We start from the raw sequence: 24,369 nt of genomic DNA on the forward strand, positions 1-24,369 counted from the left end.
CAAGAACTGTCACTGGTGAAGCATAAAGCTGACCTAAAGGGTGTAGTTGTGGTCTTGAATTTGAGCTGTATACTGTCTAATAGTGTATTTTTAGAAAAAAAATTTGAAGATTTAATTTAAAAAAACAACTTCATTTTATGTGTAGAAGTTTGCCTGCATGCACATGTTAAGTGTACAATGTGCATGTAGTACCCGAGGATGCCCGAAGAGGGTGTCAGATTTCCTGGAACTGGAGTTACAGATGGTTGTGAGCCATGAGCCACCATGTAGGTGCTGGAGACTGAACTCTGCTCTTAACCACATAGCCATCTCTGAAGCTCCCTTCTTTAGGAAAAATTTGAACCCTCACCTCTCTCTTTTGTAGCCCAGACTGGACTTGTAGCTAAGGCTGGCCTTAACCTCTTGACCCTCCTGCCTTCCTTTTCTCCATGCTGGTTACAGCATGTAGCACCATGCCTGGCTAGAAACTATTCTTAAGAAACAGAACACATATTTATGCTTATATGGATCAATCCTAAAGGGGAAACATATAGAATGTGTATAACTTACAGCACAACAGAGTTCAGTGGAGGAAACTAAGATGAGATACTGAATGACCATTTCTTTGTTATGAGTGGTGGGAATTATATAACTAGCCATTTGTTGGCTACAAGTTTATCCTCTAGGATTAAAAAAAAGTTATATAGATTTCTAATGTTGTAGGAGCTGGAGAGATAGCTTAGTGGTTAAGAGCACGGGCTGCTCTGGCAGAGGCTGGGGCTCAGGGTTCAGTTCCCAGCACCCACATGGTGGCTCACACCATCTGTAACTCCAGCTCCAGGGGATCTGATGCCCTCTTCTGGCTTCCATAGGCAATGCACGAATGTGGTGTACATACTTACATGCAGGCAAAACATTCATACCCATAAAACAAATGAATCTAAAAATAATTCTAGTGTCTGTGACTTGGGAAAGAACTGTGTATGGTATTTAAAGATGGCTGCTCGGGCAAGAGCAGTGATAATGAGGCAGGGTCTGCACTTGCCCAGGCTTTCCACTGTGTACACCTTGTCTAGCACGTACGAATTAGCTGTGCTTCCCTCCAACCAGGGCAGGTTAGACAACTAGTGTAACTGTCTGGGTCCTGAGTGTCCCTCAAAAATAAGCCCCTCGGGCTTAAAAGCTTGGTCACTGTGCTGTTGGGAACTGGTGGAATGCTTAGGAGAGGATGTTGGGGATGTGTCTTTGAAGGGGTATTGGGACCCCGGCCTTTTTCAGTCTGTGGTTGCTTCCTGGATGTCATGAAGTAAATAGGTCTCCCTCACCACACACTCCACCTTGGTGTACAGGCTAATGCAACGGGCCAGAAACCAGTGAATCCATGAGCCAGAAAACCTTCCCTGTTTAAGGTAATCATTTCAGGCTTCTTAAAAAAATTTTAGGGGGTGCATATCCCACTACCCCTGTGTAGAGGTCAGAGGACACGCTTCAGCATCTCCACTACCCATGTGTAGAGGTCAGAGGACAAGCTTCAGCATCTCCCACTACCCATGTGTAGAGGTCAGAGGACATGCTTCCAGAGTTGGTTTTCTCCATCTCCCTGTGAGTTCTGGAAATTGAGCTCAGATCATTAGGCATCACAACAAGCGCCCTTACCTGCTGTCATGCTGGCCCTACCTCTGGTATTTTGCCACAGTGATAAACAGCTGCCCTGGACAGGAAGGCTGCTGGATACTGTGATGGGAAGCTTTAAGGATCATTGGGGCTCGGGCTCAAGGTCCAGTTTCTGGGTGTCTTTCCCAAGGACCTCAGACATACTGCACTGTGTCCTCTGTGTCTACAAGGGGGTAGATTTTCCCCCCAGAGCTATAAGCTGTCCTTTTAAAACTGAGATCAGTAGCCACCGGAAATGCAAATGTGGTCTCCATAGCAGCAGTCTCCAGCCTAAGCTGCACATTAGAGGAGACCAGAGACTAACACCCAGTTCCTCCCTGGCCCAAGACTTAGATTTTAATAGGTCATTACAGTTTGATGAAGCTGACTCCAGTCTGCTAGGCCATCAGTAAATGTAGTGGATAGCCATCCCAGCATTGGCCTGGAAGTTCCAACCTCCATTGAGGCTTCAGTAATGAAAACGCCCACAAGGCGGGGCAGAGGAGGGAGCAGAAGACCGAGGAGCAAGAGGAGGTGGCTCTCTGGTTCCCTGACCGGGAAACAAACCCGGGCCGCGGCGGTGAGAGCGCCAAATCCTAACCACTAGACCACCAGGGAAATACTGCGTTGGTGGTATAGTGGTGAGCATAGCTGCCTTCCAAGCAGTTGACCCGGGTTCGATTCCCGGCCAACGCAACACAGGGAACCAGAGAGCCACCTCCTCCTGCTCCTCGGTCTTCCGCTCCCTCCTCTGCCCCGCCTTGTGGGCGTGATCATTACTAAAGCCTCAATGGAGGTTGGAACTTCCAGGCCAATGCTGGGATGGCTATCCACTACAAGTAAATACAACTCTGAGTATGTCCGTGAGGTGATTCCGTCATGAGGGCTTCCCCATACATGTTTCGACCCATGGATACAGTTTGGTGGTGACAGTATGTACTGGGGCCTGGGTGGGAGAAATATGTCACTGGGGATGTGCCCTCACAGCCAGATCTCAATCTGCCCTTTCTTCCACTCCATCTTTTCTCTCTGTTTCTGGGTTAGCCACGAAGCTATCCTCTGTCTGATGCTACCATCACCATAAACAAATGGAGCTAAAAAAAAAAAAAAAATCATGAGAACCCTCTGAAACCATGCACCACATCAATAGGAGCTGGAGAGATGGACCAGTAGTCAAAAGCACTCGCTCTTACAAGAGGATCTAGGTTTGATTTCTAGAATTGGTATCAGGTAGCTCATAACCACCTTAACCACTTGTAACTCCAGTCCCAGGGAATCTAGTGCCCTCTTCTGGCTGCCACAGGTACTGCATGCACATAATGCACATACATACATGCAGGCAAACACTCCTACCCATAAGAAACAAATAAAAAATTACTCCTCCTTGCCTTTAAGTTGTTCTATCAGGCACTGGGGCACAGCAATGATAAAAGTCAATCATTCAGGGTAGACACCTACATGCCCAAGGGTCCCCAAGGTCTGTAACAGCAGACTCATGCTGTTGTGGGCACCCTCCCCCCCCCCCCCCCCTCCGCGCGCCATTACCAGTGCACCTGTAGAGATAGACAAGAAGACAGATGGGGGACATCAGCTGCAAAATGACTGAATGGCTGCCATAAGATGCCCTGCAGGAGCAACAAGAGGGTGAGGATTTCCCCCAACACTGAGGGAAAAGGTTAACGCCTGCCGGCGCTAGGCGCCATTTACATCACACAGTAATATTTCCACAATTGTGTTCATCTTCTAGAAGCAAAGAAAGGAAGCTGTGGGTGGCTGAGCAATAGTCCAAGGTCACAGATTGACAGACAGCAGCCTTAGGGGTTAGAATCCAGGCTTCTGGCTGTTATAAATTGATGTTTGTGGTATCCTCTGCAAACACCAGGGCCAGCAGAGTGCTGATCCAAGGGAGGCCAGGAAATTAGGTCCAATACGACTCCATAGTGGGTGTTGCTTCAAACTTTGAGAGTCTGACCCTGGGTGATTTATTTTAGGCATATTTAGGCACAGCACAATTTCCTGATGCTAACTAACTCAATCCCATGTGCACAATAAAGCTTAAGACACCATTACATTGAAAGTCTTTGTAAAGTGCATGTGAGCTATTCCATAAAGATGGGTTCTATAGATTGACTGAGAAAAACAAGTTCATGGTAAAGATCTGGGGGAGGATCTGGTATGATTTTAGCCACACACATAGTACAAATGACATCAGGCTATAAATCACACCCGGCTCAGCCTTCTGGATGGAGAATACTATATACATATAGTATTTGTAGAGACAACCCAGTGTGTTTAACGTTCTTGGTCCCCTAGTGCTTATCGCGAGGACAAGGACCTCTGTGCTTCCCACAGATCCTGTGACACGCTAGAGGCCCAAGAAGTCCCAGTCATCCATGGACAGTGGGGTTCACTTGCCCCAGCTACAAAAGGGGGCCAGTACCCCAAGAGCCACGAGACTGGAATGAGAGGAGACACGTTAAGGAGCACAGCCCAGTGGAAGCAGCCGTTATTGCTAGGGTAGGCAGAGGGACACTTTGGTCCCGTGGGCTCGCAGATGACCCCGGTGTGAGGTGTTACCGGGCACTATGCTCTGTCCCTGGTTTTGGGTTGGTTGGCCTCTTCACTGATTTGCCAGACAGGGTTGAGGAGTTGACCTCAGCTGAGCTGGCTTCCTAGGGTCGACGCTGTGTCTGAGGGGAAGGCACTAGGTCTATTTGGTTTCATTGTGTTTTCCCTGCTGCATCTGGGGATTTTCTGGCTCATACTAGTTCCTGGGCACGTTCTTGACGCCCTTCAAAGTCCACAATGTGCCCTCTGACCTCAGTTTGGCTGCCTGGGGCTATTTTGGAGGGTCAGGATTCGCAGCAGGGGTGGTGGTATTGAATTTTAAAAAAATCTCTTTGAAAGTTCCTTGCTTGCTCCACACCAGGCCTTCTGTCTGAGTGTAGACCTGGATTAGCATAGCAACGTCTGAGGTTTTTAAGAGTTGAAAACAGAGAAATAATTCAGAGGCAGGATGAGTGAAATGGGTTCTTTCACCGGACTTGGTGGTAGGTGTAAGATGCGCAGTGTTTTAAAATGAGAAGTCGCCCGTGTCCGTCCGTCCGTGCCCCCCCCCCCCCCAAGTTTGAACACCTTGTCTCGGTTGGCGGTGCTGTTTCGGGAGGTGGTCCAGCCTGGCTGGAGGAAGGATGGATGCCACTGAGGTTGGGCTTGGGAGCCCGTATCCTCACCCCACTTCCAGTTGGCGCTCTCTGCTTTCTGCCTGTGGTTGAAGGTGTGACTGCCCAGCTCTCTGCTCCAGCTGCCCTGCCTCCCCCTTCATATGCCTCCCCTGCCAGACAGACTCTCCCTCAGGAACCATAAGCTAAGAGAAACCATTTCTTCCTCATGTTGTCCTTGGTTGTGGGGTTTTATCACAGCAACATAAGTGACTAAATTCAAGATGGCTTTTAAATGTAGGCCACATCTACCTGATTCATATGTAGTACTGTCAAGAACTACCCAGCACAATACTGGAGAGGCACTAGATTTTCTTTAAACATTGAGAATTTTGCCTGATATTTATATGTTTGTCTGTCCTGAGTTTCTGGCTGACACCGTGATGGGGCTGAGAGTGTGAAATTGTTCAGACATAGTCTCCATCGTCAGGTACATGTTATTTGACCAGGAAAACAGAGAAGTGAGCCGGCAATTAAATCAGCATAAGTTGAGGCTGGGGCAATGGTTCGGTGGTTAAGAGCATGGACTGCTAGAGGACCTGGGCTAGATTCCCAACGCTCACGCGGCAGCTCACGACCCTCTGTAATTCCAGCCCTGGAGCATCTGGAGTCATCTCTGGCCTCCGTGGGCACTGCTGCATGCATGTGGTGCTCTTACACACATGCAAGCAAAACACTCGCTCATAAAATACACAAGAAATAAAACCATGAAAATCCGTTAAGGGTTATAGGGAGGATGGGTGTGGGCACAGATCGCCGAGAGCAGGAGGAGGCTGGCGTATAGGAAGCAAGGAGGATCTAGCAAGGCACGTCACACACACACACACACACACACACACACACACACACACACACACACACACGCCGTCCGGTCTCCTGGAGATGGCCTTCTTCTGTATCTGGGGGAGCACGTGATGCCCAGGGAGGGTGAGCGCTGTTTTGTAGATCTCATGGTTCAGTTTTGGCAGATGACTAGACGCGTCTCCACGTCTATGTCTGAGTTGAGCCTGCGGGTTCGGGTTCCCGTCTGAGCACACTACCCCGGCGCTGTTGGGGACAGGCTGGAGGGTCAGCACAATGACAAGTGTCAGGACCGTCCTTCTTTAAGGAGAGGCAAGGCCAGGGAGAGAGGAGGTGCACGGGACTCCAGACCACGGCTCTGCCAAGCCAGCCCCCCTAGGTCTACTGCCTGCAGACTTTACTTTGGACGGGGAAACAAACCTCTGGCCTTCCTAAGGCTCGTGTGAAGTGGGCCTGTGATGGTAGGCTAACTACCAGGCTCAACTGTTCCTGCCTGTGGGAGATGGACTGAAAAATGGCCAATGACCCCCATTCCCTTGAGCATGCGTGGGGTCTGAGCTTCCTCCTAACCAACAGACTGCGGAAGATTGATGTCCATGACTATATTACCGCAGAGTCTGGCCTTTTTTTTTTAAAGACAGATTTTCTCTGTGTAGCCTTGACTGTCTTGTCTATATCCCAGGCTGGCCTCGAACACAGAAATCTGTTTGCCTCTGCCTCCTGAGTGCTGGGATTAAAGGTGTGTCTCACCATTGCCTGGCTTCAGAGTCTAGCTTTTGTCTGCTTAGAGAGTCTAGCCCCTGGCTGGCTTTGGTAAAGCAAGCTGTCATGCATGCTACATGCCACTCTATTGAAGACGCTCCAATAGCAAAGAACTGAGGGAGCTCTGGCCAGTAGCCAGCAGAGAAAACACCAAATATTTCCCAGAAGGAAAGGAGGTGAGTTCTTTAAGGTGGAGGAAAAGGATGTTAATGAGTAAAAAGAAATCACCTGCAAGTACAAAACTCACAGTCAAACTCAGAATATCTATAACCGAGGGAGTGATGTGCACATCAGTTTGCCTTTAGGAAAGCTATTAAATATAATGGTAACAATAAGTAATGGTAACAACAGATGGTATGGTGGTGCACGCCTTTAATGTGGTGTGGGAGGCAGAGACAGGCAGAGCTTGTGAGTTTGAGGCCAACCTGGTCTACAGAGTGAGTTCCGGTAGAGCCAGGGTAGTTACACAGAGAAAACTTGTCTTGGGGAAAAAAAAAATGGTAACAACAAAATAAAACCCCAAGGAAAATAAAAAAGGAAGTAAAGCCTACCACTAGAGAAAGCCATGTAACCACAAAAGTAAGGGAGGAAGGAAGGCCAAAGGACCCACAGAACTAAGAGAGGTTCACAAAGTGTCAGGAGAAAGGCTCGCCCATCAGCGATAAGCTTGAATGTAATGGAAAAGTATTGTATATGTCTGCGTGTGCAGGAAAGAACTGTCTATGTTTTTGGCAATTAAAGTGAATGTGCTAAATCTATATTTGCCAACATGGGTGAACCTCAAAAACAAATGATGTTGAACAAACAGGAAAAGCAATTTCAAGGAAGCATAATATAAACTAAGCATAGTGGTGCACACTTTTAATCCTGGCACTTGGGAGGCAGAGGCAGGTGGATCTCTGTGAGTTTGAAGCCGGCCTGGTCTACAGAGTGAGTCTCAGGCCAAGCAGAGCTATAGAGAGAGTCTCTGTTTGAGTCCCTATCCCACAGAGAGTGCTTTATTCCCCCCCCCCCCCCCCCGAGCTGAGGATTGAACCCAGGGCCTTGCGATTGCTAGGCAAGCGCCCTACCACTGAGCTAAATCCCCAATCCCCAACCCTGAGAGTGCTTTTTAAAATCTAGTGACATAGGATGGCCAATTTGAGCAAGGTGGGGTATGCAAGTTATAATTATAAATAATTAGAAACGTAATATACAATTATATAAAGCTTGACAACGTGCCAAACAATATAGGCTGCCTATAAAATAACAAGCATTACCTTGCTGCTGAAAATATGCATGCCATTGTAAGCAGTTTGGTTCTGTACCACCTAGAAAGAGACTTGGTCAAGAGAACTTCAGTCCAACTCCAGCTGAATAAGCTGTTTCGCAGTAGATCTGCTGACTCTAGCGCCTTAGAAGCAGCTAATAACTTCATTTTAGTGCCCTATATGAACATCTGCTCTCCTCTGTGATTGGGATGGAAACCTCACTGGGACTGTTTGCTCAGGCTGTCTGGGTACTGTTTGCCACAGCCTCTCCAGCTGCCTCCCTCTGAGCTTCTAGTAACTCCAGCACTGAAGAGCATGGAGTCTTTAGTCACACAGCTGTGGATCCTGTCCTACATGGATTTGGCCTTGCTCAATGGTCTTGTGAGTGTTTTAGTCCTTATTCCACATGGAATGCTTTTTAAAGTCAAGTGACACCAGATAGTGAACTTGAGCAAGGTGGGGTATGAAAATACACTAGAATCCTTGGAGCCCTCCAAACATATACAGCTGGTTTCCATTACACACACACACACACACACACACACACACACACACACACACACACACACACTGCTTTAGACATTTCTCAACAGCCTGTTGGGTGTCATACCAGACAATAATCCTCCCAAGAATTTTGCCAATGTGCTTGTCTCTGGCATCTTGTGTGGGATGTCCTCCCATCCGTGGTTATTAGGTGGACTTGTGAGTCTTCTAGGTGTTTCCTATTAAAACACCCAGAGGCCTTCACTACATCATCTCTGTAGTGAAACCTCCACACAGAAGCTGGGAATGCTAACAGAGCCAGGCCCCAGGCCACCATCCCATGACCAACAAACAGTGGGGCTGTGAAGGTCGTGAAGGAGTTGTCTGAAGATGAACAGCTGTCCACTCTAGGAGAACAGGAATTGGTCTTGGGATTCAACAGCTAAGGGAATATTAGGGAAAGCATGAGCAAAGGCCCATCACTTGCGTGGATTGTTCCTTCAAAAGAGCACCTCTGGGCTCAGTGGCATGGTGGGGCTGCTGCTTTATCCTGTTCTCTGAATTCATGATCATTCTCCATGAACCTCGACTTCTTCACCAGCCATACCAGCCTGCTGCAAGGATGCTGGGTTGGCAAATAATATATCTTTTCCAGTTTCTTAACAGTTTCTGTGATTTTTATTCTATGCTCTGTTGGATAGTTACCGCCTATGGTGAGTGGGCTCCTCCCCTGGCTCGGCTTGCACTCAAGCACACTTTCTCTGCAGGAAGACCGTCTCCAGCTGGAGTGCAGGCTGGGCACCTGGGTACCTGCGGTCTACTTCTTCCATAGTGGGGAAGTCTAAACAGTGTACTCTGGCAGACAACTGATCACCCTAGGATGACGCTGATATCCTGTACCTGCCAACATTCCATCTCCACACCCATCCATGCCATCCATGCCCTTGATGCTTCTGGGGTTTGTCGTGAATTAAGGTACACTTAGTTTTTATATCTAGTAGAGCCTAAATATTAAGGATCCATGTGTAGGTGGAATGTTTCTCTCCTGCCTGCCTATTCTCAAATAATTGACTTGGAGGCTTAATATTACCTAGAAATCCTCGGCTTATTACTAACTAGCTCTTATGCTTAAATTAACCCATACTTCCTATTTATGTTTAGCCATATGGCTAGGTACCTTTTCTCAATACGATATTCTCATCTTGCATCCTTTGCATCTAGCTGGTGACTGCTCTTCTTCCCAGCATCCTTAGTTTGGTTGTCCCACCTACCACTTCCTGCCTGACTACCTTCTGTTAGATATGCTAGACCTGTAGACCAAAGATGGATGCCCCAACATTGCAGAGGGACTTTGGTTGACTGTCCAGGCAGCCTTATGTCCCTGTCATTAGGTAGCATTACATCTTTCTGGAGTCTTTGATGGAATCAAAGATTAGATAGTTATAATTATAATTTTCCTTAGTCATTTTTCCTGGCCAATTAGCATTTTATTAAACCAATTTGAGTGATGAATCTTTACAGTGTACAAGAGAATTATTCCACAGCATTTCTCTTTTTTTGTCTAATTAAAAAGGAAGATTTTCATCTTAATATAGTAAAACAAAAACAGTTAGTAAGAATTACAGTAACAATATCCAATCCATTTCCATTTGACAAAATTAGAGAAAATACTTAATTATCTATCTTGTCTTGGTGGGTCTAAAGTTTCGTATTTAATTTACTTCTATCATAACTAACTTAACCCTCCTGTGAACACAGCCCTAAGTACTACCCCACTCATGCTTAGTCCTGCCTCAGGAACACCTGCCCTTCCTTGACTGCCTCACAGTGATGGCTCACAAGAGCCAGGCCATCAGAGCCTGCTTTTCTTCACACCGCCCAGCTGAGGCGGCCTCTTTCTTTCTTTCTTTCTTTTCTTTTTCTTTCTTTCTTTTTTTTTTTTTTTTTGAGCTGAGGATCAAACCCAGGGCCTTGTGCTTGCTAGGCGAGTGCTCTACCAAATGCCAAGACCATTTTTTTTAATGCTGGCCAGAAGAGGGCACCAGATCTCATTACAGATGGTTGTGAGCCACCAGGCCTCTTTCTTAAGGAGGTGGTTGCCACTGCCTTCTCCCCTTCCAGCCATTCAGACTGGTCCCATCCAGCCCCACGTCCTACAGCCTCACAGGCTAGGCTGCGAGAGGCTCGGAAGTCTTTCCGGAGTCAGGAAATCTGGGTGCCAAGTTTTTCCTATCAGTTTCCTGTACTGGGCCTGGCATTCACTATTAAGGCCCCGTCTGCACGCTGAATTATGGATTCCCCTCATAATAAAGGTCAGACCTGGGGCCATCGTCTACCCCTTCACCTCACTCTTCCCTCTTCACTGATCAATTACCCCCATGTTTTTCATTCCCACGAGGGACTAGTCAGCACAAATTTAATTTGTATTTTACCTTTCCAATGCCACTTATAACTGGTGAGAAACGGCAAGCCAACCCTCCATCCCATCCTCCTTTCTTCCCACTTTTCCTTCCAGTTCAGAGGCCAGAGGATGCACCACACATTTTTTTTTCTGTGATTTCCCCTTTATGTGGGTGAGTTCCTAAAGTGTAGACAGCTGAGCCTCAGTTGCATGTCTTATCACCTACAGGAAAGGCCACACAACTGAGGTCACAGCCTGCTCATGATACTGTCCTAAGGCTGGGTACACTGGGGGATTGCCCATCAGCTGTTGTTAGGGGCATCCCTATATTCCATGATAGACTCCATTCATGGAGGAGGTGTGCCATCCAACGCAGAGGATGGCTACCCTGGAGTCCTTCCTGGTACACTGTCTTTAGATGCAACAGCCTCAGTTGCAGACCTTACCAGGCACAGTAGAAATAATTGTTACTACAGAAAGACAGTGTGCAGTACATACCACTTGGGTGAGTGCTGTGGGATAATACTCTTGTACACTGGTTTAATAAAATGCTGATTGGCCAGTAGCCAGGCAGGAAGTATAGGTGGGGCAAGCACACTAAAGGAATGCTGGGAAGAGGAAGAGCAAAGTCAGAAGTCGCCAGCCAGACACTGAGGAAGCAAGATGACAAGGCAGAACTGAGAAAGTACCAAGTCACATGGCTAAACATAGATAAGAATCATGGGTTAATATAAGTGTAAGAGCTAGTTAGTAATAAGCCTGAGCTAATGACCAATCAGTTATAATTAATATAATATAATATAATATAATATAATATAATATAATGTAATGTAATGTAATGTAATATAATATAAATAAGCCTATGACTGATTATTTTATAGGCGGCTGTGGGACCATGGGGGGGCCTGACAGGACCAGAGAAACCTTCTGACTACAAATGGTACCCAGATGTGGTGGCAAGAATTTCCACCTAAAACCTGAGAGAACTTAAGAAGAGATCATAAATGTAGCTAAGAGCACCTTCCTAGTTCATGTCACTCATGGTGGGCTGCAGTACAGTGACATGTGCCTTGGCTGTGGTGGGTTTGCAGCATGTGGGCCTGACCTACAGCATGGCAGATTCCCACCTTGGTACATGAAGTGTCTCCAAGCTGCACAGCACACTGCATGGTGGATGTAGCCTTTACTCATACAGACAAAAAAGGTTTATGGGCCAGCTGCATGCTGCCTGGTGGCAGTGTGGACCCCAGAGCTGGCAGGGTAAGCATGACTCTCCTGGGTACCTCCGCCATGTGGGAAGCTGAGGTAGGCAGAGTGGCAGCCAGGGCCACCACTTTTCATCCTAGCCATGGAGTTTAACAGTTTACAAACCTCTCTTGATAAGGATTATAGGTTCACAATAAGACAGATTCAGATGGAATAAAACTCTAAACGGTTTACAGTATGTGTAAAAATGTATGTAGGCTTGGAAGAAGAGGAAAAGGAGTCTATGCAGTTATATAAAGAAATGGATAATTAAAAAAATAAAGTCTTTAAAGAGACAGTAAAAGTAATATAAAAGTAAGCCACATAAAGATGGAAATTACACACAGAGTCTGGATTATATTGTCTTTGGGATTTTTTTTTTATGGGTGCAGTGAACTTTATTGATGGTGTTCAAGAGAGTAGGGCTCCCTAAGCCCCTCCTGTTGTTCTGGGGGTCTAGGATGGAAACGGTGAGGGAGATGATCAGTATCGGGGACTGAGATGGGACAGGAACTGCTCAGCAGCCGAGGGTCTCTCTTACTGTCCTTGCTGGGGTGGGTGGTCCAGGGCAGGCTTCTTACTCCTTGGAGGCCATGTAGGCCATGAGGTCCACCACCCTGTTGCTGTAGCCAAATTCATTGTTGTACGAGGAAATGAGCTTCACAAAGTTGTCATTGAGAGCAATGACAGCATCGAAGGTGGAGGAGTGGGGGTCTCTGTTAAAGTCACAGGAGACAATCTGGTCCTCAGTGTAGCCCAGGATGCCCTTTAGTGGGCCCTCTGACGCCTGCTTCACCACCTTCTTGATGTCATCATACTTGGCAGGTTTCTGTAGTCGGCATGTCAGATCCACGACAGACACATTGGGGGTAGGAACACGGAAGGCCATGCCCGTGAGCTTCCTATTCAGCTCTGGGATGACCTTGCCCACAGCCTTGGCAGCACCAGTGGATGCAGGGATGATGTTCTGGGCAGCCCCATGGCCATCACTCCACAGCTTCCCAGAGGGGCCATCCACAGTCTTCTGGGTCACAGTGATGGCGTGGACTGTGGTCATGAGTCCTTCCACAATGCCAAAGTTGTCATGGATGACCTTGGCCAGGGGGGCTAAGCAGTTAGCGGTGCAGGAGGCATTGCTGACAATCTCGAGTGAGTTGTCATATTTCTCGTGGTTCACACCCATCACAAACATGGGGGCATCAGCAGAAGGGGCAGAGATGATGACCCTTTTGGCCCCACCCTTCAAGTGGGCCCCAGCCTTCTCCACGGTGGTGAAGACACCAATGGACTCCACAACGTACTCGGCACCAGCCTCATCCCACTTGATGTTGGCGGGATCTCACTCCTGGAAGATGGTGATGGGCTTCCCGATGATGAAAAGCTTCCTGTTCTCAGCCTTGACTGTACCGCTGAACTTGCCATGGGTAGAGTCATACTGGAACATGTAGACCATGTAGTTGAGGTCAATGAAGGGGTCATTGATGGCAACAATGTCAACTTTGCCAGACTGGAAGGCAGACCTGGCAACCAGGCGTTCACTCCGACCTTCACCATCGTCTCAGAAACGAGGCTGGCACTGCACGGAAGGATTCGGCTGTCTCTGGAACAGGGAGGAGCAAATCTTTGGGATTTGTAACTGCAGAAAGACATTTGATTGTGAAGGCTGCTGAGTTAAACCAATACCAAAAGGTATATTTACTTTAAAATTTGTGTCTAAGGATATGTTGCTTTGGAAAAGAGGTTCTGCTTTTGTTTCCATAGAAGATGAGAACCTGTGGACTGTTTCTAGGCTAATACGGTTTGATTAGCCAAAATCCTCTGAGAGGGCTCCAGATGATCCAACATCCAGAACAGCTTCAAGGCAACTGGCTCAGAGAATACAGTCTCACAGACTATTTCAGTCAGGACTTGACCATAATCCTAAAATTTTCTTTGTGTCCCCATAAGACTACCAGTGCCCCCAACCAGCAGGAAGTAGTATTTGAGAAACTACATCCAAATTTCTAAGAAATTGTTTATAAATGTTTTTTTTTTTATTTAAAGGTGGTTGATTATAAATGCAATCTCTTTCTAAAAAAGAAAAGGGGATATTATAGATATGATAGGATAAAAGGGTAGATTATTGAATCTGCTTTTAAAGAGCAACAATTTGTTTGAAATGTTTTACATTGCTATAGATTTTAGTTTATTACAAATTTAAAGTTAATTTTGTTATGCTGTATGTATATTTCTACTCTTGTTTAAGGTATTATGTTTGTGCAGCACATTTAAAATTGTAAAATGTATAATGTAAAATAAAATACAGATTAATAATTAGTCATCTATGATAATTACACTTATAGACATATTCATTAAGTCTTCTAGGTATACATAGGTATATTTCAATTAGGTAGGTAATCTTCAAACACTTCAAAAACCTACAGAAGATGGCATTTTAAATGTTTTAAGAACTTTGACTTTTCTGGACACTGAGACATGTCTGCTCCTGACAGCACCAATCTACTTCAGAGGAGATGACAGGCATTGATGAAACTCCATATGGAGTTTGATTTCCTTATAGCAAAAGTTAGCCATTTGGGCAAGAAACTATTCTTGCCTGGACTGCTTGACAAAATGTTGTATTGACTGGACATGGAAAAATGACCACTAAATTTTGCCAAAATAAGGCAAGATGATCCTTCAGGTTCCTGCTTTGCAGAGGAGACTACCAGACATTTTGCAGGACACAGGGAGAAGCAACTGAGAGACTCTAGGTCTATAGGCTGAAGATAGATGCCCCAACACGGCAGAGGAACTCTGAATGACTGTCCAGGTAGCCAGATGTCTCTGTCATTCTAGATTTTTGGAAGTTGCTTACAGTGTACTTCTTGTTTACTTAGGTAATATTATATCCTTCTGGGTTCTTTGATGTAGTTGAAGACGAGATAGTTATAATTTTTCTTGGTTTTGAGAAAAGATAAATTAGATATGAAATCTTAGACTCACAAATATAGTATAGATAGAATATTTTCTTTAATTTTGCCAAATACAAATAGACTATATATTATAACTGTAATTGTTGCTTGATAACTATTATACATAATTTTACTATGTTAAAAGTTAAAACTTTCCTTTTTAATTAAACAGAAAAGGGGAAATGCTGTGGGATAATGCTCTTGTACACTGGTTTAATAAAATGCTGATTGGCCAGTAGTCAGGCAGTATAGGCAGGGCAAGCAGACTAGAAAATGCTGGGAAGAGGAAGACAGAGTCAGGAGTCGCCAGCCAGACACAGAGGAAGCAAGATGACAAGGCAGAACTGAGAAAAGGTACCAAGCCACATGGCTAAACATCGATAAGAATCATGGGTTAATTTAAGTGTAAGAGGTAGTCAGTAATAAGCCTGAGCTAATGGCTAAGCAGTTATAATTAATATAAGCTTCTGAGTGATTATTTTATAAGCAGCTTCAGGACCGCAGGGCCAGGTGAGACCGGAAAAACCTTCCAACTACAGGTGAGGATTGCCTCTGTCGAGGGTCTACCCTCAGATGGCTGTTGTATTAACTTTTGCTAAAGAGACTTGAGAAAACAATCTTGTTCACCCCCAACAGGGCACCAACAACAGACCAGGGCAGTTACTACACACAAGTCTAAGTTGGCAAACCAAAGTTTAACTAGAGCTACACACAGAAGCATGGGTGAGGAATGGCCTACAGGAGTATGAATGACTTAAGGCCAGCTACACCACTGAAGACCTTCCCACCCCATCCTTTCAAGAAATTGTTAAACACTTTTATGTCCTCAGAGAGGGGCAGGTCTCCTTGTACGCTGATTTGTGAGAGCCCTCCTCCCCTTCCACAATGGAATGATAGCGGACCCAATCTTGTGAGGCCTCTCATGGGTAGTCAGCTCTTGTCTTAAGACTGCAACAGCCATGTTATGCTTGGCGGGACCACACACCACACAGCCTGGATAGTATTGGGTTCTAGAAGTTGCCTCTGCTAAACTAATGCTAGTGTTGCTTTTGAATTTGGCCCCACTTACATTTCAAGACACAGGCAGAACGCAGCCAGATTCTTGGCCACATGTAACATGAATGGCCTCTAGCCCAATTCCTAACAGAGTTCTAATTCCTCCTCCAAATCTCAGGAGGCCAGCCTCACTGTCCACATTTCTATCAACATCCTGGTCTTTGTCACTCTTCACTCCCACAGGAATGTCCCAGCAAGCCCTGCTCACAGCCTTCTAAGCGTTTCTTTAGCCCTCAGTTCCAAATTCTTCCACATTTTCATGCCAAAGACTCACAAACCACGTGGTTTGGTTTATCACAGCAATTAGCCTGCTCACTATCCATTTTCTCTATTAAATGGCTTTTTGTGTGGCTATTACAGAAAGTCTGGCAGAAACACTCCTTAAAAGGCGGATTTCAGCTCACAGCTTATTTAGCATATTGTCCACGGTGCTGGGGAGGGCAGGAGGCCGGACAGTAGCTTGTGCCTGAGGTGCCTGGAGCTCGAGGTGCCTCCCACACAGCTTGGTGGCTGACTGAGCAGCGCTGTCAGGCTAGAGAGGGGTACATGGGTGTGTGGCCATCCAGAACCCTCTAGCCCATGACTACAGCCCTCAGAACAGGAAGCACAGCAGGAGGGGTGGTGAGGATGGCTGTGCATCTATCTATAACCCTCTGGTCCTACCTCTACATAATCTGCTCTGTCACCTTCCCAAAGCAGAGCCAGGGGCTGGGGACCAAGTGGTCAGACCTGTTGGCCTGGGGCAGACATTTCACATTCCACGTGTAACATAGAGAGAGCTCTGGGGAAAAATGCCTGAAGACAAGGTAGGTAAGTGCTGTTCGAGATCTCACTGCCAGTGAGGGCTTTGGGATGTGAAATTTGAGGTGAGAAAGGAGTGAGGCAGCCTGAAGGAGAGGAGAGCCTCAAGGAGAACAGGCTGGTATACCATTTGCTTGGATGGTTACCGTATAGGAACGATTCGCGTGCGCTCACAGTTAGGAGTTTGTATCGTTTATGTTCTTGAACCACTAAGACACAAAATCCACAGACAAACTAGATCTAAGAAAGGGAGTGGAATTTTCCTCCCAATGCTTGACAGCTGAAGTAGAACAAGACACCAGAGAAACGAGACAGCAAAGGAGGTTGGGGTAGGAGAGGCTGCCTGGGTTGGGATCTTGCTAGAAGGGAGATCAGATGCTGAGCTGTAGTGTTCCTTTTTCTCCCAATGAGATTGGAAATGGTGGCGTTGGGGATGTAGCTCAGTGGTAGAGCACTTGCCTAGCAAGCACAAGGCCCTGGGTTCGGTCCTCAGCTCTGGGAAAAAAAAAAAAAAAAAGAAGAAGAAGAAGAGTTTGGAAATGGTCTGTGACTAGGGTTGGCTGGCAAAGCATTGCTGTCTGTGAATAGAAAACTCTTTGTTTCAAGCTGCTTTTCTGCAACATGCCGCCTTCACTGGACCGTGCTTCAGTGGATACACTGACATGTTTCAGCTCAGTGGAAGGTGGTCTGCAGATCGCAAATGAACTCAGTAACAGTTGCCAACGTTTGCCTGAGCAGTCCCTTTGCTCACCGGTTAGCTTTCAGCAGTACAAGGGAGCCTCACTGCTGTTTTCAGGGGAGGCACCATTACGACAGCCCTCACAGTCAGGTGGATATGGATCCTGCTTCGAGTTACGTGCACAGGGCACTCCAAAGTTTTGTACCTGTGTTAGTTAGGGTTTCCATTGCTGTGAAGAGACACCATGACCATGGCAAGTCTTAAAAAGGAAAACATTTAACTGGGGCTGGATTACAGTTCAGAGATTTAGTCTATTATCATCATGGCGGGAAGCGTGGTGTCACACAGGTAGACATGGTGCTGGAGAGGTAGTTGAGAGTTCTACATCTGGATTGGCAGGAAGAAGGGGAGGGAGGAAGGGAGAGAGAGAGAGAGAGAGAGAGAGAGAGAGAGAGAGAGAGAGAGAGAGAGAGCGCTCCTGGTTTGAGCTTCTGAAACCTCAAAGCCTGTCCCCTGTGACACACTTCCTCCAACAAGCCCACACCTACCCCACAGGACACACCTCCAATCATGGCACTCCCTAGGAGTCTGGGGGACATTTGCATTCACACCTCCGGGTACCCATTTGTTTACCAGCCTCCACTTCTGGGTTTTCTATTCAAATTTTTAAGTTTGCATAAATCCATATATAAGGAGAACCCTCATGAACTACCGCTAAGAAGGGGTTTTAAAAAAAGTTTATTTTGGCATACCTAGGGAATATTTCAAATTCTTACCGTGGGAGGCAGTTCTTTTCATGGAAAACGTGTGGCTGAGTCTGTCTCTGGCAGGCAGAAGGTCCGCACGGTGTGAGGCAGAGCGCACTCTTCACTTTGATTGGATCAGGCAGAAGTGTGGGGAGGAGGCACTGGGCTGTGCACTCCTTTCTCCCGTCTGGTCTTTTCATTTGGAACCTCTCTTCAGCGCACTGTGGTGTGGACATGGAGGTCTGAGGGAGGTATGAGGACAGCTTTCAGGAGGCGCTCTCTCCTTCTGCCTGGCTTTGAGGCCTCTCTTGCTCCTGCTGCTGTGGGAGCACGCGCCCTTCTGGTAGATTTTCTCAGCTCCACCTCCTGTCTGGCTACTGGAGTGCTGGGATTACAGATGCACACTGCCAGCTTTTTGACATGGGTACCAGGCATCAAAAAAGCACTCCCTGCTCCCCCGCCACAGTCATCCCGGTCCTCCTTAGCATTTGAAGTCCATCTCCTGCATCCATCATGTCCCTTCTGGGTCCCTGGCAATACTGGTTTTCTTCCTTCTGTCTGCTACTAGGGAGAGAGAATGCAGAGTCAGGATGCTGCGTGTTCACACGAATGAGGCAGGTCAGACTCCACTCAAGTCTTAGAGTTAGCCCAGGCTGGACCAGACCTGGGGTCCAACAGTGGTTGGACCATCACAGAACTGGGTCTCATTTGTCATAAGCCTGAAGGTCTAGAGTGGTTCCCCATGTCAGTTCTGGCCTCCTGACACCTGTCTATTTAAGACGTGTTCCACACTAAGGTGTAACTGCTTCTTCCGTTTGGTCTGATGGCACAGTGGAAAATATTACTTTATTTCACTATGCTGTATGTAATAACCTCAAGAGGCAGCTGTGGCCTCCAAGGTTGCGGAACCATGTCTGGGGGTTATCAGAGTCCAGAAGCTTGGAGGAGGGGGTGGGGCCACAGGGCCTGACTGTAGGAAGGATACTGCCTGGTTGAGCTGATAGCTTGGGGCGAGGGTGGAGCTAGGATTATGCTGCAGCCTGGAGACTTGCCCTCAGGCTCCCAGGCCTCCCATCTCCTCAGGCTTTGATCTTTCCCCAGCACCCCTTGTGGGCAGAGAGCAAAGGAGGAGCATGCTTTGCCAGGGCCTGCTCTACCAATACAGTGGGAGGGAGGGGCAGAAGTCGTGAAGGGCCCAGTGACTTCCTAAGCTCCCTCACCTGTGAGAACGTGCTCCAGACTTTGAATTGCACACATTTCTGTTCTCCTTGACCTTGTTGCTCACATTGGAACTACTAAGATGCCAGGGCAGCAGCACAGCACTTGTACTCCCAGCATTCCTGGAGGCTGAGGCAGGAGGACCACGAGGCTGAGGATAGTCTGGTTCACATGGATCCAGGCCAGCTGCTACAGGAGCTCTGTCACATTGATGACCTGGGACCTGTGTCACAGGCCAGGACGCAGTGAGGAAAGTGCTCCAGCCTGGGAGGACAGAAGCTCCAGCATTGAATGCTTTTCCCTACTGCCTCCTCTCCCAGAAACATGACTGCCCGGTACCCCCTGCTGAATACATGTGGACCTATTTCCCCAAGCTCCAGGGATATTTGTATTAAGTGGTCACAGATGTTTTGTATACAGTTAGCCCATTTATTCCTGATTTGGCTTTCTTACCTACAGTCAACAAAGGTTCACAATGTGAAATGGAAAATTCCAGAGAAAATTTAAAAAAGGGGAGGGAGTCTCACTATGTAACACTAGTTTGTCTGGAACTCACTATGTGGACCAGGCTGGCCTCAAACTCACAGAGATCCGCCTGCCTCTGCCTCCTAAGGATTAAAGGTGTGGACCACCAAACCCCATACAATTTGTAAGTTTTAGGTAATTTCATTATAGTATCATTATCCTAGTCTATTATTATTGTTAACCTCTTACTATGGATAACTTATAAACTAAACTCAATCACAGTGTGTCTTTGGGGGAAAACAGCATATATGATTCATCACTATGCACCGGTGGCCTTTGCACAAAATCGTCCACGAAGGGACTACTATAGTCTTAGGAGGAGGAGCTACAGGGGAAGTAAGGGACCGCCTGTAACGTACGTGTTGGTAAAGTGTTTGCTGAACCAGCATGGAGACATAGTGTGAGGCCCCAGAACCCATATGAAAGAAGCTGGGCCTGGTGATACACTTGCAATTCTAGCTCTAGGGGGCAGATCTCTGGGGACTCACAGCCCAGCCAGCTCAAACTGTGTGGTGAGTTCTAGGCCAGTGAGAGACAAGAGACCCTGTCTCAAAGAAACAAGGTGTATGGTACCTGAGGAATGATACTTGAGGGTGACTTCTGGCCCTCTATAGGTATGTATGCACATGTGCACCCCTACACATGTGTCATCTATCTATCTATCTATCTATCTATCTATCTATCTATCTATCTATCTATCTATCTTTGATGGCATTTGGGGAATTACCCAAAAATACACAGAAAAGTTTCAATTATAGTAAGGAGAAACTCCAAAAGCCAATAAATAAAAAACAGATGGCTATAACCAGACAGACAGTAGATTTCTTGATAAGTGAGTGAGTGGCAGGAGATACTGTGAGTGGAGATGATTAGGAGAAGAGTTCATGTAAAGCCTCAGTTAACTTTTGCAGGGCAGGTACGATGTCAAGGGTGGCCACACAGGTGAACAGAAGCAAAGGAACCAGGCAAGGATGCACAGGGTGTGACTCTGAGATTGGGTGTCAGGACCAGAAAGAGAGCATCCACGAGAGTTGGGAGGTGAAACCCTGAAAATGGGATAGGTGTGGAGGTGAGACTTTTGGAACTGGTAGAGGAGTTGGGGAAGAATGCAATGGTCAGATAGGAGGCTTTGAAGAGAGCAAGGGTCATGGGTCACCACAACGGGTGATCAACAACATCAAAAGCTAAGGCTAAGAAGACCCAGACCCCAAGAGGAACATATGACTGCATCAGACATGTTATGTCTCCTTATAAGAGTGCGAGATTAATTAACTTTCCAGCCCCAGTTTTGGGGTTGGTTTTGCACAGTGTTAATGATCACTTTAACAACAAAGAGTGTGGTGGTTTGGATGAAAATGGCCTCCATAGGCTCATATATTTGAATAGGTGGTCCCCAGTTGGTGGAACTGTTTGAGAAGGATTAGGAGGTGTGGCCTTGTTGGAGGAGGTGTGTCACTGGGGATGGGCTTTGAGGTTTCAAACGCCCATGTCCTGTTAGCTTTCTCTCTCTCTGCCTTGTGGTTGTTGTCTCAATATATAAGCTCTCAGCTACTGCTCCAGTGCCATGCCTGCTGCCTACCTGCTGCCATGCTTCTAGTGGTGATGATCATGGGCTAATAACCCTGAAACTCCAGTTAAATGTTTTCTTTTATAAGTCACCTTGGTCACGGTGTCTCTTCACAGCAATAGAACAGTAACTGAGACCCAAAGTATCCAGTGAAATATGGAAAAGTTTGTTGTTGGTTCTTATTCCTCCAGAGCTCCTTGGGGCCTTGTGGCTATGCCTCAGTGGCTAATGGCCTTCATGATCACCCACCCTAGCTCACACGAGCAGCTGTCTGCTGTCTCTGCTGTCACCCGTTCCCAAATGGCTTGTCCCACTAAGCTGATTTTCTGCGATCCTGGCACCGAAAATCCAGGCGGCCAGGCATCAGAATCTTGTCTTTGGTGTCCTTTTCACGGCTGCAGATTGCACTACAACCCTGGCCAGCTGCCTTGCAGAGACAAGCTACGGTCACAAGGAAAACTTTATGAGGGATGGATGGGTCAGGTGGCCCCCATTCCTACTACAAAGCCAGGTGTTCAGCTGGGCGCAGATCTAGTACAAAAGAATCCACACGCTCATTATCTGTGCAGAGCTGTGGAGACAAAGTGACAGGTGACAGGTCCAAGTGCTGCTTCTCTAGAGATGTCACTCTGCTTCAGATTTTTGTCCTTGACTTTATGAATTAAACGCTGTCACTTCTTTATAAGCTAGACCACACAGAGTTCTGATTTCTCCTTTCTCTTTAGAACAGCTTCTGGCTATTTCCATCTGCTTTCACACTTCTATTAGACAAAGCACTCTCACAGATGTAGTAATTACAGCCACTATGAAGATAGACAGGTCCTATGCAAACGGACTAAATCAATAGAATATGGGGATATATGCTATGATGTGAAAAATGTGTGTGTGTGTGTGTGTGTATGTATGTGTGTGTGTGTGTATGTACAAACGCACACAGAGGTCAGAGGTGCCTCAGCAGTTGTTTCTCAGGTGCCACCATCCCTCTGTTTACTTTTCCCCACCAGAGTCTCTCACTGGCCTGGAACTCACCAAGTAGGCTAGGCTCGGTCTCCCTGGTGCTGGGGTCACAAACTGTGTGGCCACACCTGGCTTTTCCCGCCCCATTGCTTCTGGGCATTGAATTCAAGACCTTGTGTTGTGTTTTCAAGACAAACACTCATGGACTGTGCCATCTTCACAGCCCCTGGAAAAGAAAGAACCCTGTAATTCCTGGCACTGGTGTTCCTTTGGGGGGCACTTTCTCTGCTGTGTAGGAAAATACTTTGGTAACCAGGTTAGTAATGGTAGGTAGTCGTGTAAGCACTGGCTGGGAGATGGGAAAATACTGCATAAAGAGAAGACTAGGATTTCTACAGAGATGGCTCTGTAGAAATGGTGGGTGGGGCAAGTTGTGGCTCCTGCTGAAGGGACAGGAGTTGGTGGACGAAAACGCAAGGGGAGAAACAAAGGACCTTTAGAGGAAGGATTTCTAATTGTGTGTGTGTGTGTGTGTGTGTGTGTGTGTGTGTGTGTGTGTGTGTTGTGAGAGAGACAGAGAGACAGAGAGAGACAGAGACACACAGAGAGAGACAGAGACAGAGACACACAGAGAGAGAGACAGAGAGAGACAGAGAGACAGAGAGACAGAGAGAGAACAGAACAGTTGAAGGTAAGATGTGAGGAAGCCTTAAGTGGTCAGAGAAAGAACTCTGAACCAGAGGTGAGCCCCAGACTGTGTGTGTCCCTCATGGACAGTCCAGTCTTAGACCAGGCATCTCCACAGGGGTGGGCAACAGACTTGAACCATTTTTAACCAGACCCCCCACTGACAGGTGATTCTGACAAATAGCAGTATGCTCTTTCAACCTTTTTCCTTCTTCCCCACCTTTTCCAGACAGTCTCACCCTGTAGCCCAGGCTGACCTCACATTTGAGGCAAGCCTCCTGCTTCAGCCTCCCACGTTCTGAAATGACAGTTGTGAGCCACTACACCCAGCTCCATCATACTTTATCTGTCCTTTTTTCTGTCTCTGACAGACTCTCACATAGCCCACGCTGGCCTTTAACTCTGTGTAGCTGAGGTTGATCCTGAGCACCCGATCCTCCGGCCTCCATTCTCCTCAGTGCTGGGGTTACAGGTATGTGCCACCATGTGGTGCTGGGGATCAAACCCATGGCTTCCTTCCATGTAAGGACTCTTACAAATGAGCTACATTCCAGGCCTTAATTTCTCAAAAGACATTATGGGAAAATATCAAGGCCAGTAATTCTCTTCTTCCTTTATTAATTTCTTAATTTCCTCATCTATAAACGCTGGAGATTGGGCCTAGAATACCCCTAGGGTTTATATCAGAGCTCTGACATTACATTCCCTTTGAGGTAAATTTGAATACAGTAAAACGTGCAAATCTTAACTGTTCCATTCCATGAGTTCTGGCAACTACAGACACTTCCCTAACCTAAATCTTTAGCAAGGTAGAGCACATTTTAATCAGTACAGGACAACTTCCCCCTCAGCCAACCCACCTTCAACAGCTAGCCAAATATTTTGGCTTTTATCACTAGCATCTGAAAGCTATCTGTGAGGTGCCAGACTTTGATACTGCCTCATCAGAACTGAAGTTTCTCACAGGAACGGAGGGATATCTCTATTTTGCAGACTAAGACGTCAGAACAGATAGGTAAGGTGCCCGAGTCATCAGCTACCAAGCAGTTAACTTGGACGCCGAGTGAGGAGCCCAGATTGTTCATCCCGGCCCATCCTACACTGGCGATCCTGGAGAGTCAGCGAACGACTGCCTAAGGCACATGACAGCTTCGAACTCGATGGGTGGGGTTCAGTGCCATTTACGAGTTCCAACGAGTCCCGAATATTCCTGCAGGCTGTGTGCACACGCCATCTTCTGCAATGGCTCGCTCCCACTCCGCTCCCCGGAGCACGGCAGGAGGGGGCTGCGAGCGGCCTCCAGTCCACCAGGCTGGCTCTCAGCGAGGGCGCGTCCTTAGACCGATGGGCCCGGCCGCCGCCCACGTCCTGCGCGAACGTGGCA

The 24,369-nt window shown here is 47.0% G+C and overlaps 2 non-coding genes and 1 pseudogene across 2 annotated transcripts; 1 reads left to right on the plus strand and 2 right to left on the minus strand.

Annotated features, from left to right (window-relative positions):
• Nucleotides 1-2,178: 2,178 nt before the first annotated feature.
• Trnae-cuc lies at nucleotides 2,179-2,250 on the minus strand. Its single transcript has one exon. It is a non-coding gene; the product is annotated as a tRNA-Glu (tRNA).
• Nucleotides 2,251-2,256: 6 nt separating this feature from the next.
• Nucleotides 2,257-2,328, plus strand: Trnag-ucc. Its single transcript has one exon. It is a non-coding gene; the product is annotated as a tRNA-Gly (tRNA).
• A 9,845-nt stretch (nucleotides 2,329-12,173) lies between these two features.
• LOC118572550 lies at nucleotides 12,174-13,353 on the minus strand (annotated as a pseudogene).
• Nucleotides 13,354-24,369: the final 11,016 nt, after the last annotated feature.

Source organism: Onychomys torridus, chromosome 22 (genome assembly GCF_903995425.1).
Source record: "Onychomys torridus chromosome 22, mOncTor1.1, whole genome shotgun sequence".
NCBI classification, from domain to species: Eukaryota; Metazoa; Chordata; class Mammalia; order Rodentia; family Cricetidae; genus Onychomys; species Onychomys torridus.